A 21,720-nucleotide genomic window follows, 5' to 3' on the forward strand; every position below is an offset into this window, starting at 1 on the left:
CTGCTTTACCTCATGACCGGAACAGCGGATCAGTGCTGGCGCCCGGCGAATATGTCCCGTCCCGTCATAGCAAAAGTCCCGGTGCTCGCGAGGCGTGTATTTGTGAAACAATCGCTCCAGTGGCCGTGCTCAGCTCCACAACACTCAGTCCCGCTCTGCTTCACACTACAGTAACATTAATAACCGTATGAATGTGAGTCCTATTTTCCACCGGCTGTGAGGTGAAGACCAAATGTCCCAAGAAGCTGCGCTTAAACTTTGCATCATCAAACTACGCATTTGTTTAGAATAGGCGCCCTCCAGTGGAGGAAAGTTGCATAGTGCACCTTTAACAGAGGTTTAGATGTTAATGTTTTATTGAAAATTTAGTTGGGCAGTTTGACCCGTGGCTTTTTATGTGAGGTTGTCATTTTTGTTACAGTCTTAACAAAACACATAATCTGTTCAAGTCAAAAGATAACAAAAATAATCACAAAGTAAAATGTTTGACTAAACTCATCACTGACTAAAAATATTAATAAATAATATTCACCAACAATACTTTATTGCCAGATCAGACATTCTGAATTTATATTTTTAAATACATTAGGGGGGGGGGGGGAGTTAAGAGGTAGACAGAGATCAAAAATCAGCATAATAATCTCAACAATGGTGACAAACCTAATGGATGGTAACCAATGCATTCTGGGAGCTATTAGATTTATACTGTGGTGGCTTAGTAGGGTTGGAGCTCAGCAGGACTTCAGCTCTCCAGCCCCGAACTTGCCTACCCGACATAAGCCCCTTTCACACTGCGATACCGGCAAATACACGGATAATGCGACACGGCATTTGTTCCCGGGCCGCTAGATTTGGTCCATTCACACTGCCAGCGAAATACCGTAATATGTGCGCTTTCACACACAATCCGTAACGGTCCCAGGTCCAGTTGACACGTGACATCCTGATGTGACGTATAATGGCGAGCGATCTCAGCTTCAGCGCGGATAGTAAGGAGCTCCGTGGTCTCGACTTGTGTCCAGTTTGCGCACATTTCTGCTTGTTTAATTTTAGTTTCTTTTGTATACAAACACTCTCTGCGTTTAAAACACTGACTAGCTCTTCTGGCACTGCAGGGTTGTGTATTATTGAAAAAACAAGCTCTAGGAGTCGCACGATAACTACGTACACGTTGCGGCATTAGTTTCGGCTTTTGTTCACACAGCGCTCGTCCTGGGTCGAATCCCGCAATATTACTAGGTCCCCGACCCGGGTCGAATTCGGTAATCAATCCCGGGACGTGGTTGCTTTCACACTGAAGGCGACCCGGCAATGTTCCGGGAATATTGCGGGTCCAACGTGCAGTGTGAAAGGGGCTTTAGAGGTACAAAAATGTACCCTTAAGGGTACAGCCCTAGTGAAGGCCACTTGTACCTCAAAAGGTAAAATTTCAAAAATTCTAATAAAATAAACAAAAAGTTGAGAGTGTATTAGTGATGAAACCAGTTGTGCTTCTTAATATTGCAGTGTTCTTCTATATTCTCTTGAATTGAAAATTCCAAAGAACAGCATTTATTTGAGATATAACTTTTTTACAACAATATAAAAGTATTTTATATGTACATGTGTTCTGATGAAACGTGAGCTCACAACATGCTGGGTATAAGATTTCTGCCTCCTTCTGGAGAAAAATAAAAGCGAGAAAAGAGGAGAAATGAGCAGCCATTAGCGATGAATGGTTTTGCGACTGCTCAGCTAGTGAGACAGTGAGGGAGTTAACTGGAAGGCACATGAGACTGCAGATTAAGGAGCAATCAATGCTACAGGGGCCCTGGCTCTACTGACATCTCAAGGTAACTTTCAACGGCGCCCAGGGAACTGTAAGTATGAGTGTGTTTGTGTGTGTGCCTGTTATGCAATTGCAGTCAAGGGCACAGCTTAATTCAACTCTAATGATTCATTTTGATTTTCTTCATAACAAATGATGCCCTCACAAAAAAAGTATTAGACAACCAGCGTACCTCTTGTGTACAAATGCAAGTATATAAGAGGCCTGTCTCCTCCAGGATAATAACCAGCTCAGTCCGCTCCCTGTGGGTTCGTACTGTAGTTACTCCAAGGACATTAGACTCAATCTTCCTCTCGTGACACGCGTGCCTACAGCAAACAGTGTCCACCGCTGGCATCTCTGCTCGCAGCCAGTCGACTCACCTTGTTTAATTACCTTTGGAAAGAAAGACCCGCAGAGGGAGAAGAGAGGGAGGAGGAGAGGAGAGAGAGAGAGAGAGAGAGAGAGAGAGAAGAGAGAGGAGAGAGAGAGAGAGAGAGAGAGAGAGAGAGAGAGAGAGAGAGAGGAGAGAGAGAGGAGAGAGAGAGAGAGAGAGAGAGAGAGAGAGAGAGAGAGAGAGAGAGAGAGAGAGAGAGAGAGAGAGAGAGAGAGAGAGAGAGAGAGAGAGAGAGAAGAGAGAGAGAGAGAGAGAGAGAGACATCCACCAAAGGGGACACTGCATTAGTAATTCATTCCATACTCCTGTTAAAATCCAAACAATGAAAGGAGCTCTTTTCTTTCATAGTCAATTCAGGCTAACATTATATGCAAAGAGCGTCAATCATCTGATGAATGTTTTGTGTCAGATATCCTGCCAAGACATTGTACTGTTTTATTTGAAAGTTATAGGACAGTATGTATGTGCTTTATAAAAAATTATATCAAGCTGGATTTCCCAAAAATGCTGCAAACCATGATTTTAATATCATCAGTAAGTCCAAAGATGCCGAAGATAAATAAAATCTCCAGGGGTTGTCTCTATATATTTCTATATTTCTCTATATACTGTACAATATTGCCAAAGGTATTGGGACACCCCTCCAAATCACTGAATTCGGGTGTTCCAGTCACTTTTATGGCCACATGTGTTTAAAATCAAGCACCTAGGCATGCAGATGCTTCTACAAACATTTGTGAAAGAATGGGTCGCTCTCAGGAGCTCAGTGAATTCAAGGGTGGTACCGTGATAGGTTGTCACCTGTGCCGTATGTCTATCCGTGAAATTTCCTCACTACTAAATATTCCTCGGTCAACAGTGGAAACAATTGGGAATGACAGCAACTCGGCCACAAAGTGGTAGGCCATGTAAAACCACAAAGAGGCAGCGCATGCTGAGGCTCACAGTGTGCAGAAGTCACCAACTTTCTGCAGAGTCGATAGCGACCGACCTCCAAACTTCGTGTGGCCTTCAGATTAGCTCAAGAAAAGTTTCTAAAGAGTTTGGGTTTCCATGTCCGATCAGCTGCATTCAAGCCTTACATCACCAAGTGCAATCCAAAGCATCAGATGTACTGGTATACAGCGCACCGCCACTGGAATCTAGAGCAGTGGAAGACTTGTTCTTTGGAGTGACGAGTCACACTTCTCTGTCTGGCAGTCTGAAGGACAAATTTGAGTTTGGCGGTTGGCAGAAGAATGATACTTCATTGTGCCAAGTGAAAAGTTTGGTGGAGGGGGGATTATGGTGTCAGCTGTTTTTTCAGGGGTTGGGCTTGGCCCCTTAGTTCCACTAAAATGAACTCTTAATGCTTCAGCATACCAGACATTTTAGAAAATGTAATGCTTCTAACTTTGTGGGATCAGCTTGGGGACCCTTCCTGTTCCAACATGACTGCACACCAGTGCACAAAGCAATGTCCATAAAGACATGAAGGAGTGCGTTTTGTGTGGAGGAACTTGACTGGCCTAACCCTTTGGGATGAATTAGAGCGGAGACTGTGAGCCAGGCCTTCTCATCCAACATCAGTGACTGTCCTCACAAATGTGCTTCTAGAAGAATGGTCAAAATGCCCAAACATACTTATAAACCTTGTGGAAAGCATTTACACTTCCCAGAAGAGTTGAAGCTGTTATAGCTGCAAAGGGTGGGCCAACTCCATATTAAATCCTATGGGTTAAGAATGGGATGTCATTAATGTTTGTGTGCATGTAAAGGCAGGTATAATAAAAAAAAAGGTATTTTGGAAATATAGTGTATTTTCATGCTTGCTTGGATGGATGGATGGATGGATGGATGGATGGATGGATGGATGGATGGATGGATGGATGGATGGATGGATGGATGGATGGATGGATGGATGGATGGATGGATTTATTGATGAATAGAAAGTTCAACGAAGAAATAATGCATATTGATTTATTTACTTTTGATCAATTGAATACATCCTTGCTGAATAAAATTATAAAATGCAATAAAATGACAGCCTTGGTGAGCATTAGACACTTTCAAAAAACCTAAAAAAGTCAAAGACTGAGAGAGAGAAGAGAGAGAGAGAGAAACGAGAGAGACCAAGCATCAATACTTATCCAGCCATTCACTTCATTAACTTCCCATCTCTCCCTGGGGACAGACTGCATTCTCTAGAGGTTAACGCAGGCCAGCAAGGAGAAAGCCACTCTCTTCCCCAGACTGATTTGCATGGTCTGTTGGTAATTGGCATTCAGAAAAGCTGTATTTAATTAGGAGGTCCAGGGGTACGCTTCACTTCTGGAGACTCTATCACACGCTGTCCTTGTTCTTAACGCCACTGGAAAAGCAACGATGATCATTTGACAGTGATTCCATAAGCATATTCCCTTCATCAATGATTAATCGGTGTTACTCATGCAGCATAACAGAGCGAGAAGTTTATTTTAATGAGAATGAAACAGCTGAAACACATAAAGAGGCCTTGAAAGTGGCAGAGGGAAAAGGAAAACGGACCGGAAACAGACCCTTGTGGGATACCCTCCTTTTTCCGTTGCAAAATGGATTATATATTTAAAATGAATGGACACTTTTGTTTTGTTTGGCCTGATTGATTAGCATGCTCAGTAGAACCGCAAAATAAGCAAACTCCATACTTATGTAAACGACTGAATACTCATTAATCTGCTTGCGCAGTTTCGAATAAAACCCAGAGCTGGAGAACTGAATGGTTTCTATGCATGTAAAAGGTTTTCATGTATTGATCAAACCGGTTCTTTCTATTTGCACAATGAAAACACCTACTGTGGCAGAAAGGGTCATTAAAACCACGCTCCACTGGAGTGTAATCAGCACACACTTCGCTGACATCATGATTGCAGTAATTAACTTCATCCTTTAATTATTTCGCCTTTTTTATCAGTAGCATATGGACGAAACCTGTAGAATGAACATTAAATCATGTTCAAAAACCCATTTCACTTTAGTAATGTCACATGCTTCTAAGTTAGACGGGGTATTCAGTGAGAAAAAAAAAACGGACAGGGGTTGATGTTATCCATTGGGAATTGATTGGATTTTGAAAACTCTGCATTCCATATCAGAAGAGATATGCGGAAAAAGCTGGAAGTGGTTGGACGGGCAGGGTTGAAACTGAAGGGGTTTAGTGACATCAGGAAGAATAAAACATGAACAGAAATGTTCTTTGTTACATGTTGACTTTAAACATTTGCTTTAAGTTCTACAGAAACATATACATTACGTACAGACAGTTAGCCTAAACAAATAAAACAAATGGTTTGTTTTGAGAGTCACAGTAGATATACTATTACAAAACAAAATATGTCATTGCAAAGCCCTATATGCTTTACATTAATATTGATTAGAAGGCATCTTTTTAATGAATAACACCCTAGCTAGCAGGACGCTTTGTGCTCTTTTTTTATTGCATATCACTTATTTTAGTAGTCATCATAAATTAGGTATCATTCAAAAGCTTACAAACTCAAAGGTCATCCTGTGAGAACAGTTTTGAAACGGACTTTGACAGTATAGTTGCCATGATAATGCAATTATTTTAGCAGGTGTCAGGTTTCATATTACAAAATGTATTTTAACTATAGTCAAAATATTTTCTAATCTTGACAAAACTTATCGTCTCAAGCTTCCATATTTGGTGACTGCTTGTGATAGAAGTGATATTAGGGAAAATGCATTTACTTGTTTATTTAATGCAAGAGAATGCATTTAAAAAGTGCTATTTTTGATACAGCGTCTAAATAAAATCTCATAGGAACTTCAATTTTTGTGATATAAACTTTAAATTTGGAATTTAGCTTTGAATCTATAGTAATTTTAGAGTAAAATTTGAGTAGTAAATTAGAGTCTATTATTAGAGTAAAATAGAGTATTTTATATAAAAAAAGAAAATATATTTAGTACAGTACATTTGATTTACATTGATTACAACCATTTGAGTTTGGATAGTGCATTTTCATGTCTATTGTCAGGTCGTCTATAAATGAGGGCGGGCACTTAAGGGGTTAATGGAATAAAAGCTAATAAACCATTATTTGCCACTGTCATCTTCATTAGATGCCTTACAATGACTTTGCTCTAATCAAAGCCATTAATCACAGCTGTGTGAATGTAAACACTTGCACCAGATTCTGTTATTCATTTTGCTCAGTGAGGACATTGTAGAATGATTTATTTGATAATTGCATCATGAAACCGCATAATCCATCCCCTGATATTTTAGATAAATACGAATTATGGAGTAGTTGCATAAGGCACTTAAAACAGCTGTGATTGCATCATGTCCCGAAATGTATGATAGTTTGCTGAAACTTACCTTAGTTTTCTCCCCCTGAGAAGGACTTGCAGTACCCAATGTTCTCCACAGGGGGCGATGTGGGACCACCTGCACACTGAAATGGCAGTTCTACAGGAGAAAGAAAAAAGTGGTAAGTGGTGGGCATTGGTATTGTCGGTCTCCCCCAGCCTGTCTCACAGATATGTCTCCCTTTCTTTAAATAACAATTACTGTCAAATCATACATGAGTTTCTTCGCTTAACCTGCTGAAAATACACATGAAGACGGAAATACCTAATGCCAAGTGACAAGAGAGAGTAGGCTATATGCAGGTGAGACACAAACAAGACTTAAGGTGACACTGTAATCATAACCTATAGGTGGAGTGACAAAAAATGGGAGTACTTCTTCCACAATTCAAAGAGCAGTTTGAGAAGTTTTTTTTTTTTCCATCTAACTCTATATTCTGCCAAAACAATGGGGTGAAAAAAGGTGCTGTCTTAGTCTTTAATTGGCAGAATGGTGCCATTTCTGACATAAGCCATCAAGAAGTTAACTGAGCAATTTTTCCACTGTTAAAATAACCTCCTTCCTCCTGTTACAGCTTAACATGCACAGACAACTCTAAGTAGTTCAGAAGTTGATTTCCATAGGAAAAAAAATGTCTTTTTGTGGTGCTATCAAAACATTTCTCTTTTAAGAATCACAATCAGCCATCACAGAAGCATTTTCTTAAACAGTTTGGGGTAAGAAGGCGTTTGTTCAGTTTTTGGGAATCCTGCATAGTCTATGTAATATATTTCAAATATTTAAGTTAAATATATAAGGGCTGTAAAACGATTAATCATCCAAAATAAAAGTTTATGTTTCCATAATATATATGCGGGCACTGTCTATAGTTATTATGTGAATGCGCACACAGACATGTATTTATTTAAAAATATTTGCATGTATTTATAATATATATATATATATATATATATATATATATATATATATATATATATATATATATATATATATATATATATATATATATATATATATATATATATATATATATATATAGAGAGATATATATAGATATATATATATATATATATTATAAATAAATATTTATTTTTATATAAATAAATACAAAATCTTATACCTGCATGTGTGTATTTACTCACGCATATGGAAACACACACTTTTATTTTAAATTTGATTAATCGCAATTAATATATGTGTGTTTGTTTTCCCAGCAGAGAAATGATGCTGAAAGCCGTTGGAAAAAATACATTTTTAAATATATTTAAATATGAAAGTTATTTTAAATTGAAATAGTTCACTATATTACTGATGTTACTGTATTTTTAATCAAATAAATGCCGCATTGGTGAGAAGAGGCTTCTTTAAAAAAAACAGTAGTCCTACAGTAGTAAATTAATACAAAAATAATTACAAAAGACATCTGAAAAAGAATATATAAATAAAAACAAATACTTATGCATAATGTGTAACATAATTATCTGTTTTTTTTTTATTACACAATTGCACTATAAAATAAGAAATATTGCATTAGCTTTATTAATCCTCATCAACCAACTGACATATACAACTGAGGGATACAAAGCCGAATGCCCCTCCGTAAATTGAAGAATTGCCATTCATATTCATATTTTACCTCTATATAAAACATAAAACACCCTATTGATTGTGATTATTATTGGTTATAAACATCCAACACTAGCGTAGAAATCTAGACACACCCTACACTGTAAAAAAATATTTAGAAAAAAAGTTACCTGGTTGCCTTAAAATTTTGAGTTAACTGAAAATAAAATTTTGAGTTAATACAATGAACATTTTTAGAGATTCGACAACCTGTATTAAAAAAATATTAAAAGATTTTGTAAGCATATTGGGTAATTGAGTGTGTTTTATTTCTGATGACGCAGTGAAACATGCCAAATAGTGCTATTTTCATGATTTATCAAATTTTGTATGTGGTTCAGATACAATAATATTTTGAGTTTCTATTTATTTAACAAATTTCCTTCATTGTATCAACTCAAATATTTAATTTCAATAAACTCAAAATTTTAAGGCAAACAAGTTACTTACTTTTTTAAGTTAAACCAACAAAAAACAACCAAAAATGTTAACAGTGTAGCGGCAGCAAATCTCATTTGCAGCCAGGGCATCTATAGCGACCTTCCGTTGGCTTGCGAGCTGATAAAACCAAACTCTGGTCAGGCCAATCACATCATGTATAGAGTTGGTGGGCGGGTGGGCGGGCTTAACATAATGACAGAGTTGCAGCGGTTCCGCGTACTACTTAAAAACAAAGAAGCTGGCGGACAGCGGCCTTTCAAATCGGCTTTGGCCGCGACTGTAGAAGCTTTTGTTTGAGAAAAGAACAAAGAACAGCACTGAAGTCCCTCTTAAAAAATGAAGATGTGTTCAGAGTTTAGCCGTTTCCGGTTTAAAAGTAAAATCTATCAACTAGCTCCGCTTCATGTTGCTCTGTTTGGTTGAAGCGCAATCCAATTGCGTGCAGAGGAAATTTGAAAGACAACCGTTTATCCCGCCCCTCTGATTGAGTCCTGTCAACGGTGTGTGTTCCCAGACCCAACATCTTGATGTGGGTCTGGCTTGTCAGGCTACCAACACTACACTTTGAAGTCCAGAATATGAGGACAATTAGTGGCGAAAACATTTTCAAATGAAGCACTGTAAGATCTAACCAAAAAGGAAAGGCGACAGCGAATATGCTGAGGGCGTTCCAAATAGATCATATGTTAGAAGAGATACAACACTACAAGAAACAGAGTGAAAAAAATATAATGAGAATTTCAACACAAACCAAACGACAGCCATCCAGTTAAAGCAGGTGCAAAATGTGCTGGATTAGCACATTTAAGTCACCGTCATCCTTTTCAGTTCAATCACACTTCTTTGCCATGCAAATGAAGCGTATTATAAAATACAGAGCATTTACAAAAATGCACTATTGGCACCCAAAGAAAGCAGGAGGTAAACAGGATTTTATTTAAAACAGAAAGGCCATTGATTTGCATTCTACAAAGAGCAAACTGAGTTCAGCACATGTTGTTTGGGGTGTGTTTACTATAATCTAATTTGCATAATTTCTTTAGTGAATTAGGTGCTAAAACAACAGACAGCATGTTCCAAAACAAGCCTTCACTCCTGGTATATTCTTCTCCTCTCTGTATTTACAACAACAGTACACAGTTCATAACGCTGCTGTGTGTGGAAGGATGGTGAGAAGAAAGCGTTTGAATGAAAAAAAAAATCCTATCATATCTCATATGGGCCTCGCCTTAAGGCATGTGAGAGACTGAGGAAAGACTTTATGATTCTAAAATTGAACTTTCTTGGCCTGAGTGGTAAGCGCTATGTTTAGTGCAAACCGAATGCAGCACATCATCCTGAGAATATCATCCTCCTAACAGTGAAGTATGGGGAGGAAGCATCACTCTTTTAGGAGGAATGCTTTTCTGTAGAAAACTCATAAAAGAAGAAGGAAAAATGGATGGCGCTAACTCCAGAAATATCTCATAGGATAAAGTGCTGCAATCAGCAAGAACGCTGGCACTTTAAAGACACTTCATCTTCCCACAGCACCTGAAACATACAGTAAAAGCCACAATGGAGTGACTTCAAAGCAAAAAAAGGTTAATCGTCTCGAGTGGCCCTGCCAGAATTCAGACATCGGTCTTCTGGAACGATTTAAAGATTGCAGTTCACGATCGATCCCAACCTGATGTAGCCTGAGGAACTCTGAAGAAGAATGGGAAGAGTGAAATATTTCACTGCCAAGATGTGTTACACTGATACAGACATACCATATTAGCCTCACAGCTGGAATATAATCTGTAATCATGTCCACTTTTACAATTGGCATCTATGGTTCCAGGAAGAACCTTTAACATCCATGGAACAGTTCAATCGCAAGGTGCGCTAGTGGAAACTGGTATGATTGATGTATTTATTAGTGCTGTCAAAATGTTTTTCTATCTGTTTTTTTGTCCATTGTTACATTATATGATCACACTCTTATTCACACAAATGCTTTGAAACCATTTAAGCACGACATGACAAAAGAGAATGTGCTGTCTATGAATGTCCTCATACACACAACGGACAAAGATGTGCGCCAGTATCAAGTTCTCTCTTGCGCTTGAATGAACAATAACACATTATGTCAAAATTACAGTTCTGTCAGGTATTCTCAAAAAGGATGGAAGGACAGAAAAAGGGTGTCAAAATGTACCTTTAGGGGTACAACAGCTTGTCGCTGCATGGGGCAGTACACTTAAGAAAACATATTTGTAACTTTTTACCACAAAAAGGTTCATAGTAGTACCCTAAGTGCAAATTTTAGGAGTAAAAAGGTACAAAAATGTCCTTTTAAGGGTGTTCTACCTGCTTTTGTACCTCCTTTTTCTCTGTGTTTGGTTAGTGATGTCTGACATGAATGTTAATCAAATAATAAAAGTAAAAAAGGAAACTGTAGCTTTAGGTATCGCAATATTGTATTGTGAGATCAGTATGGTGATATATATCTCACACTCACCTATGTGTGTGCGTGTGTGCGTGCGTGTGTGTGTGTGCGCTTGTGTCTTGGAGTATCGCAATATTGTATTGTGAGTTCAGTATCGTGATATGTATCGAATCATGAAATGAGGGTATAATTACACTCCTAATAAGGATTAATCTATATTTGATTTATAGTTGATATAGTAAAGAAAGGTATTTGATAACTTAAATTCAATTTATCGATATTTATTACACGGCTCTGTGAAATACTTTATTCTGATTGGTCAATCGCGCATTCCAGCGGTATGTTATTTCCCGATAACAACCGCTAATGCGGGTACTACGAGTTATCTTGACCGGTACTACTTCTATGCTTAACGCTGGCGCCATCTTGTGGCTGAAACAGCCGTGGGTTACAATGGAAGACTTCAAGGTGGTTTCCTTTATAAAGTTTTAAACATGGATATTTTTCTTACACAAACGCATCGATTCGAATCAGAAGGCTCTGTTAACCCATCGGAGTCGTGTGGAGCACGTTATTTGACGGACAGCTGCATTTTTTATGGACTTCAAAAACAGCTAACGTTACAACTACTGCTTGGATTAACATTAGCCTGGACTTTTTAAATATAACTCTGATTGTATTTGTCTGAAAGAAGAATGTCATATACACCGATGATAACTTGAGGGTGAGTAAATCATAGGCTTGGTTTCATTTTGGGGTGAACTAACCCTTTCAGCATTCATTTTCAACATTTAGCAAAGGCATGGCAAATCTTCAGCAATATATAAAGGCTTAAAGCAGGTTGGAACTGTTTTTCTTCGCGGAAGCTTTGCGTAAGAGCTAATAAAATATTTAATCTCAAGACAATATTTTGTGTCTAATAATTATTTATTTGAGACTAGTAGCCGTGTAATAAGCGGGATAATGTACTGATCACTCTGTTAGGGTTTATTCTGCGGTAACAACCGGCTGGGTGTACATTATCCCTTACATGTCTTACAGGTAGGAAGGCCACAGGTTAATGTGAAATGTATTATAATAAGTCTGTGAAGATTGTTTGAAGTTGTTATTTTTAAAGCCTAGAAAATTTTGAAATTGATAGCTTTCAATTATACTTTAATTTTAAATATCTATCATTAATGTTTTAATAGACATCAACAGTATTAGTATCACTGATACTGGCCCTCATTCATAAAAAAAAAAAAAAAAAAAAATGTACATATATAAAATATGTCTAAGTAGTTTCTACATTAATTTGTACAAACCCAATTCCAAAAAAGTTGGGACACTGTGCAAATTGTATATAAAAAAGGTATGCAATAATTGACACATCTCATAAACTTGTATTTTATTCACAATAGAATATAGAGAACATATCACGTGTTGAAAGTGAGACATTTTGAAATGTCATGCAAAATATTGGCTCATTTTGGATTTCATGAGAGCCACACATTCCAAAAAAGTTGGGACAGGTTGCAATAGGAGGCTGGAAAAGTTAAATGTACATTAAAGGAACAGCAGGAGGATCAGTTTTCAACTTATTAGGTCAATTGGCAACATGGTTGGGTATAAAAAGATCCTCTCAGAGTGGCAGTGGCAGTGAGAGAGTGGCAGTGTCTCTCAGAGGTCAAGATGGGCAGAGGATCACCAATTCCCCCATTGCTGCGCCAAAAAATTGTGGAGCAATATCAGAAAGGAGTTTCTGAGAGAAAAATTGCAAAGAGTTTGAAATTATCATCATCTACAGTGCGTAATATCATCCAAAGATTCAGAGAATCTGAAACAATCTCCGTTCGTAAGGGTCAAGACCAGAAAACCATACTGGATGCCTGTGAACTTCGGGCCCTTAGACAGCACTCAGTCACATACAGGAATGCTACTGTAATGTAAATCAGAACATGGGCTCAGAAACACTTCCAGAAAACATTTCTGGTGAACACAATCCACTGTGCCATTCGCCGTTGCCAGCTAAAACTCTATAGGTCAAAAAAGAAGCCATATCTAAACATGATCCAGAAGCGCAGGTGTTTTCACTATGCCAAGTCTTATTTTTAATGAACTGTGACAAAATGGAAAACTGTTCTTTGGTCAGACAAATAAAAATGTGAAATTATTTTGGGACCCCAATGTTATCTGGACTAAAGACGACAAGGACAACCCAAGTTGTTATCAGCGCTCAGTTCAGAAGCCTGCATCTCTGATGGTATGAGGTTGCATGAGTGTGTGTGTGGCATGGGCAGCTTACACATCTGAAAAAGCACCATCAATGCTGAAAGGTATATTCAAGTTCTAGAACAACATATGCTCCCATCCAGACGTCGTCTCTTTCAGGAAAGACCTTATATTTTCAAACATGACAATGCCAGACCACATACTGCATCAATTATGGCTGCGTAGAGGAAGGATCCGGGTACTGAAATGGCCAGCCTGCAGTCCAGATCTTACCCCCTTAGAAAACATTTGGCGCATCATAAAGAGGAAGATGTGACAAAGAAGACCTAAGACAGTTGAGCAACTAGAAGCCTGTATTAGACAAGAATGGGACAAGATTCCTATTCTTAAACTTGAGCAACTTGTCTCCTCAGTGCCCAGACGTTTGCAGACTGTTATAAAAAGAAGAGGGGATGCCACAACTTTTTTGAGATGTGTTGATGCCATGAAATTTAAAATCAACTTATTTTCCCCTTAAAATTAGTTTCATTGCATTCTGTTTTGATTCACAATTTGTGCAATGTCACAACTTTTTTGGAATCGAGTTGGTCAAATAGTTGAAAGTATTACAATTGAAAAAATATATAAAAAAGAAGATTTTTTTTATTTATCGTGATTAATCACAATTAATTACAGAAAAGTAATTAATAAGTAATAAAAAATTTAATCGAATGACAACAGTAATATTTATATATTAATGTAAATGGTGTATATATATATATATATATATATATATATATATATATATATATATATATATATATATATATATAGTTATCTACTTAAGTTATTTACTTAAGTTTTCTTACATATTTCTGCATGAATCCGTATATTCAGGAAAAATAAATGCCGTGGTTTAGTTGTATTTAGATCTGATTGGGATCATAAAAGAAGCAAAGCAAGTTATTACATTTAGTTATACTGAATATAACTTATTTGAATTAATTCTGTAGTATAAGTAAAGCTAAATATATTATAAAAAAGTATAAAGGGTCAGTGAGAGGAAGAGAAAAAAAAACGTGGACAATAGTTGACTAACCTTGTATAACAGTCAACTCCTTCTAGGGTTATATTTATTCCAGCTGTCTGCAGTACACTGACTCGTGCAGTAGATGGCACTGGATATATGCTGTTGTATGAACAGAATGCTTGGACTAACAAAGAAAATGCTTTAGATAGAACAACTCTTGTGTTCTGTAGTTTTCCTGTATGAAACTCTCCTTCTTTTGGGAAAGAAAGCACAAGAGAAAGAGCTCCCATAACAGCACAAAATATCACAATCACATATGCTGCAGTCTATTTATTGCTAAACATAAACAACCAGATACTAATAAATTATTCTTGTCTATAAAGCATTTATAAGAAACCGCACATCAACACTGAAAACTAAATCCTTCAGATGTATTTATTAATGTGATAGTTCACCCAGTATATGATAATTATGTCATCATTTACCCACCCTCATGTCATTCCAATGACTTTCTTTCTTCTGCAGGACACAAAAGAAGATGTTTTAAAGAACGTTGATATCCAAGCATTTTTGAAGATCGATGGGGGAAAAACAACAACAATAACAACAACATCAACAACAAAAAACACTAGGACATTTCTCAAAATATCTTGTGGTTTGCAGGTTTTGAATGCCATGAGGGTTGTAAAGGATGACAGAATTGTATTTTTTGGTTAAAATCCTGAGTGTCACTTCATGCATTTGGTTAGCCGCTATTCCAGATTTAAACACCACCAAGCAATCAGTCCTGACTGGCAAGATTCCCAGGTATGTCAGCCAAGTCTTACATCAGCTCACCTCTACAAAGTCCTAAAAGCTGGAGGGAAAAGACTTAAACTAGCCAATACTCTGTTTGATGATGTTAGAGGGGTTTACAGCTAGTCAGGCTTGGAGAACAGCTGGCAGATCAGTTAAAAACCAGCTTGGTAGGACAGTTGAACCACCTGTCTCGCAACTATACTTGTTTCATGGATAAGAGTAAGAGGAGTGTCTGACTCCATAGAATACTAGGGTCCGGGCTCCACAGAAAAAAACTGTCTAAAAGAAAAATATTAACAATAATAAAAAAGGTGTGTTTAAAGCCCCACTTGGCTACTTTTGCTCTCGGGGTCCCCCTACAGTTTGGAAAAAATAATGTCCTCAACTACTGTCGTAAGCTCTATAATCCTACAACAGGGGATGCCATCGCGCGTGCATTTGTTGACATGACAACCCTGATAGCCCTGAACTAGTGATGCGTGGCTCGTCTCGTTTAATGGTCGCGGGTGCGCGGCGGGTTGTAAAAATATATACAGTGGTGCGGTGCGGGCCAAATAACTTCATAAAAGCGTCCCGCGGGTCGGTGCAGCACTAACAGTTCCCCTGAACACTGCAAGAGGATTTCGAGTTCTTCTGCCGGCGCGTGTGAAATGTCTTCATCCCAGGTAACGTTACAGTCAGTGGCATGTTTCAGCATGTCATATGAATATAATTTCATGGGTTTTATTTTTTTCAAACGCCAAATAATCACGATGCTCACGTTTACAAGCCAGCGTCATTATAGTAGTCTATTGGTTACCGTTTTACAGAATCTATATGATACTTCAGTTCAATGTTTGAGTGGTAGCTCACCGTAACAAGCATGACAGCATCGGTCGGGCACGCCTCCTCCAGCTCACGCCGACGAGCAAACGCTGGTCACATGTTGATCCCCGTCCTGCCTTTAATCCCATCACTTTTTCGTTTCCTCTTATTGCTTTCCTCCAACAAAACCTTTTCTTTCTTATGTGTCTCTGCTGCTTCGGACATGGCTATATTATCCGACGAACAAAGTTGGGCTCGCACGTCTGAATGTAAGGAAGTGTGTGTGTTGGTGGAAGTGACGTATATGCCGTAAAGCAGTCGAATTTTGTAGTTCTTTTTGTTCTCGGGTTACTACCCGAAACCCGAAGTTTAAAAGTACGATTAAAAACGATACAGACCCCATCAGGCTATGGCAGACGTGTCATTCAACCTATTGTAAGTCGATTTATCATCACAAGAGTCTTAAAAAATATATTATGAAGGTTGAAAAGTTACCTAGTGCTGATTTAAACTTGAAATAAAAATGGATGTCATTTTTTATAACATTCTAAAGCTTTCTATAGATTGGTCAGAAAACATTAATCACAAATGATTGTGTTGAGACTTATGTTCTTCAAAGCTGCCTTTATTTGAACAAAAATAACAGTAAAAACTGTAATATTGTGAATTATCATTTTTTACCGTTTTCCATTTTAATATACTACAAAATTGTTCTACTATTTTTCATGAGTCAAGTCAGACAGAATAAATATGCGTATTTGGAGAGGGCTCAGAGCTCTATATTTGGCCCAAACCCAGAGTACTCCCCCCGTATCTCTGGTTAGGAAAGTAATCAGGTGAGTGTGAGAAAGACGGGGTGGTGGAGGGATGCTGAAAACCTGTCAAGGAACATTGGTGAGAATGGGTATATATATAATCCTCCACTTGTGCTGATTGGGTAGATATAATTGCTGACAGCTGGTTGGAATGACATGATGACTGGAGGGATCAATTGAACGTGTTCCTCCCAAACTTTTTTAATAAAACATCATTTTTGGAAACTGTGATATTTTTTTTTCTTATAATATAATTCTTTAATCGTTAGGAAGTCAAAATAAATGAATACATTTTTGTGGCAAGAATGCATATAGCTGAGAGTCATGGGAACCGAGTGAGTCTTGTGGCCTGAGTGTTAATGAGACACCGGTCTCGAGTCCTACAGAGGAACACTGAAAGGATAAAAGGAGGAGTGAAAACAGTGAAGGACGAGAGAGGAACAGGCCTGGGACTTTATGTTGTTGTTTTGTTTTAATTTATGCAGCAGTCTTTTCAAAGAGATCCACAATGGCCTCTGGGTCTTCTGGACCTATCTTGGAAGCACATGGATAGATTTGGATGGCATCTCCGTGGACTTAACCTCCTGGTTCATCCAGCTTCGGAATAGCTTGTGGTCCCCATGCTGTGCCTGGATGTGGGCTTAAAACCTATGATTTTTGGTCCTACCTAAGATCCAGCAGCGCTTAATGGTGTTTCTGATGAAGGCCTGGGAGCGATTTGATTACGAACAGAGATTGAATGGCGGTGTCGTTTCTGTTCTCACGGCTCTCGGCCTCGCCCTGATTGCCACATGCCCCCATCTCCCTTGGCAGGCTGCAGCACCTGGGGGTAAAGACAGATGAGGTGAGAGGAAAGGAGATGGAAAGATAAGGAGAGAGTGAAACAAGAGACAAAAAAATTCTGGGTCCAATTCCCAGAACCCACTGCCATCCGATCACTGACCAGCTAGAAGATCTCTTCGCTGTGCCTGGCGGAGGTACTAGATGTACCTCTGTGAATGGCCTCATACTCCCTCGTCCCCTGATGGCGGCGGCGGCTCCTCCGTCAGCGAGGCCCTGTTCCCGCGGCACTTGCTCCTCCCAAATCTTGCAGCTAGACTCTGGCCCTGACATTGGAGAATCCGCCGACCGACATGATGGCAGCCAACTCTCCATACTCCGGTGGATCTCCCCGGCAAGCCCTTTTCGCACCACTGCCTCAATCGTCCATGGCAGCAGATTCTGATCAATGCAAGCTCCAGGGCACCATTGATGTCCTACAGAGCCTGATGCATAAACTAAAACAACAAAAAAAGTCCAGGCCTGGTCCTCTTTCATCATTCACTCTTGTCACTCCTTCTTTTATCCTTCCAGAGTTCCTCCGTGGGACTCAAGAGCGTTGTGGCGCGCAGGTGACACTGATTAAGGCTCGCTCCTTTCACATGGCTCTCGTCCCGCGAGATGAGAGCTTTAACAATGTAACAATGTAAAAGTCCCCCTTTGACAATGTAAAAGTCTTTACTGTCATTTTTTAGCAATTCAATCAATTCTTGCTGAATTACAGAAATTACTTTTTTTTTAAATGTATAAAATCTTTCTGACTCAAAACTTTTGATTGCCATCGTAAATAAAAAAAAATAAACAAAATAAAGTTGAGTGCAAAACATGCAACAAATAATATCCATACAATAATATATTTATATTACATATTTATATTAAGTTTATATTTTACTGTATAAATGGGTCCTCAAATGTTCCTGGCTGTTTTTATATTTTAGGGAAGGGATTGTTTGCAAACATAATCATCATATTTGGAGGTCTTTTTTATTTATTTTTATTATTGCTAGTTTAGTAAAAAAAATAAAAAAATAAAAAAAACATGGACCATACACCGGATTCTTTTTCCAAGGGCTGTCAAAAAGAAAGTTGTGATTTCTTTTTGAGCGATCCAAATGTAGTTTGTAGTTAGCAGATGTAGTTAGTTATCCAGATATTCCAGTAAAAAAAAAAATGCATTATGCAGTGTTGATTGCGATAGGCTCATCATCGTCTTTCAAGAGTCAAGACACACACACACATGCACACAAACTCCCTCACACACGTGCGCACGCAGAAATGAACACAGAAACAGAAGCATCCACCGAACTCATTTAGAGAGCTATACCGCCTGAAGCAACTGCCCATTTCCTCACAAACCAACACCCCAATGTTCGCGGCAAACAATTAATGATAAAAGCGAGAGCTCATTAAGAGCGATGTTCTCATTAAAACCAGTGATTAAGTGTTTGGTATTTATGCCATAACTGTAATTCAGCACCTACCGTGAATCTCAACTCAAAGCTGCACTTCCAGTTATTTATTTATCTTTTTTTTTTTAAGACGATAGATGTTAGTTCAGGGGAGCGGGGTTGTTTAATAGCTTGTAATGTTTTAAATGTTGTTAGCTGTTACCCCTGAGCTCTGGCAGATGGAAGGCATGCAAAGACACATCGTCTCAGGGGTGGGACTCGCAAAGCTATTTACACATTTCCTTTGCCAAACGGAGAGAGTAATTATCTGTCTCAAAGAGAAATCAATCCAATAGCATGGAAGGCCTCCAAAGGCACAGCAGCAATATGAAAGCTACAAACGATGATGATGATGAAAAAATGAGCTGTGCGCGGACAAGCCTTTTTTTTTTTCTGATGACTGTTCTACAGTTTGAAGCCTAGCAGAGAGAGTCTGTCTTTGAGCATATAGCGCTTTAAACCTCAGTGAAGAACAGCAGTGCACTGCACACACCAGATGGGACTCGCTCGCTCCAACTCTTATTATTTAGTTTAGCAAAACACATTGTTTATATCACTGCAAAAAATAAAAAATAGAAAAGTTGTTGAACTTGCATAACATTTCTGTAATTGCAGTTAAATAACTTGGTATGAGAAATGAATAAAATACAAATTAAAGCAGTTGAGCACTATACAAGTATGGTGATCAGATGGGGACATGTTTGGTTCAGTTAGTTTGTTCGTGGCCATGAGATGTTACTTCGTAGGAACATCATACTAACTGGTGGGAATGTGATAAGTCGTGGCATCGAGGTCATATGTCGAGGGGACAATATATTTTTCTTGTGGCTCTGACGACTTAGAGGGAACGATCTATTTCTTATGGCCACGAGTTGAATCCATAAACAACCTATGCAACCTACAAACCCTTTCACCTTCAGAACTGCCTTAATTCTACGTGGCATTGATTCAACAAGTTGCTGAAAGCATTCTTTAGAAATGTTGGCCCATATTGATAGGATAGCATCTTGCAGTTGATGGAGATTTGTGGGATGCACATCCAGGGCATGAAGCTCCCATTCCACCACATCCCAAAGATGCTCTATAGGGTTGAGATCTGGTGACTGTGGGGGCCATTTTAAGAGTCAACTCATTGTCATGTTCAAGAAACCAATTTGAAATGATTCAAGTTTTGTGACATGGTGCATTATCCTGCTGGAAGTAGCCATCAGAGGATGGGTACATGGTGGTCATAAAGGGATGGACATGGTCAGAAACAATGCTCAGGTAGGCCGTGGCATTTAAACGATGCCCAATTGGCACTAAGAGGCCTAAAGTGTGCCAAGAAAACATCCCCCACACCATTACACCACCACCACCAGCCTGCACAGTGGTAACAAGGCATGATGGATCCATGTTCTCATTCTGTTTATGCCAAATTCTGACCATCTGAATGTCTCAACAGAAATCGAGACTCATCAGACCAGGCAAAAATGTTCCAGTCTTCAACTGTCAAATTTTTATGAGCTTGTGCAAATTGTAGCCTCTTTTTCCTATTTGTAGAGTAGATGAGTGGTACCCGGTGGGGTCTTCTGCTGTTGTAGCCCATCTGCTTTAAGGTTGTGCGTGTTGTGGCTTCACAAATGCTTTGCTGCATACCTCAGTTGTAATGAGTGGTTATTTCAGTTAAAGTTGCTCTTCTATCAGCTTGAATCAGTCGATGAATTCCCTATGACCTCTAGCATCAACAAGGCATTTTCGCCCACAGGACTGCCGCATACTGGATGTTTTTCCCTTTTCACACCATTCTTTGAAAACCATCGAAATGTTTGTGCATAAAAATCCCAGTAACTGAGCAGATTGTGAAATACTCAGACTGGCCCGTATATACATACATATATATACATACATGTATTTTTTATTTTTTTATTCTTTGAGTCTTTGATGAATAGAAAGTTCAAAAGAACAGTATTTATGTGAAATCAAAAGCTTGTAACTTTGTGCTACCATTTAAATGTTTTGGGTCGGTAATAATTTTATTTTATTGATGTTTTTGGGAAAGAAATTAAATAAATGAATAGATTTATTTGGCATTGGATGCATTAATATAGACATTTATAATGTTGCAAAAGTTTTATATTTCAGATAAATGCTGTTCTTTTAAATGTTACTTTGACACGTACCACCTGCCTAAGGATTGTTGCAGACCATATTCACCTTTTCATGAAAACTGTATTTCCTCCCTGGTGGCTTTGGCCTCTGTTAGCAGGATAATGCGCCCTGACACAAAGCAAATATAAATTTTTAGGGTAGTTCTGTTTAAGTTGAATTTAATTTGGTACATACACTAAAAATTAAAAGTGTTGATATTTTTTAAAAATAAATTAAGTCAGAAATATTCTCAAGTAAATACATTATTTTGGTATGATCTGCTAACTGCTTAAGGTCTGTCAGAAAAAGGATTGAAATCTTTTAGAGCAAGAGACTTGACTTAAAATGTACTTTACAAAAGTGCATAAAAGGTGTCCTATTTGGAGTGAATCACAAGGACAGATTGCTAAAGATTAGGCTACAATCAGAGATGCACCGATTGATCGACCAGGGATCGGAATTGATCGGTGATCGGCCGATCAGTCTCACGTGTCTCTGATTTTTAGCCGATCCGTCTACATGCTTTGCCGTCACAGTCATGCTCGTGCTCACAGCCAAAGCAGCCAAAGCATTTACCAAGAAAATTACAAGTTCATGGCGCTGAATGTCCAGCCGAACACATAAACCGTAACTTCATGATAATTTACC

Source organism: Pseudorasbora parva, chromosome 4 (genome assembly GCF_024679245.1).
Source record: "Pseudorasbora parva isolate DD20220531a chromosome 4, ASM2467924v1, whole genome shotgun sequence".
Lineage (NCBI taxonomy): Eukaryota > Metazoa > Chordata > Actinopteri > Cypriniformes > Gobionidae > Pseudorasbora > Pseudorasbora parva.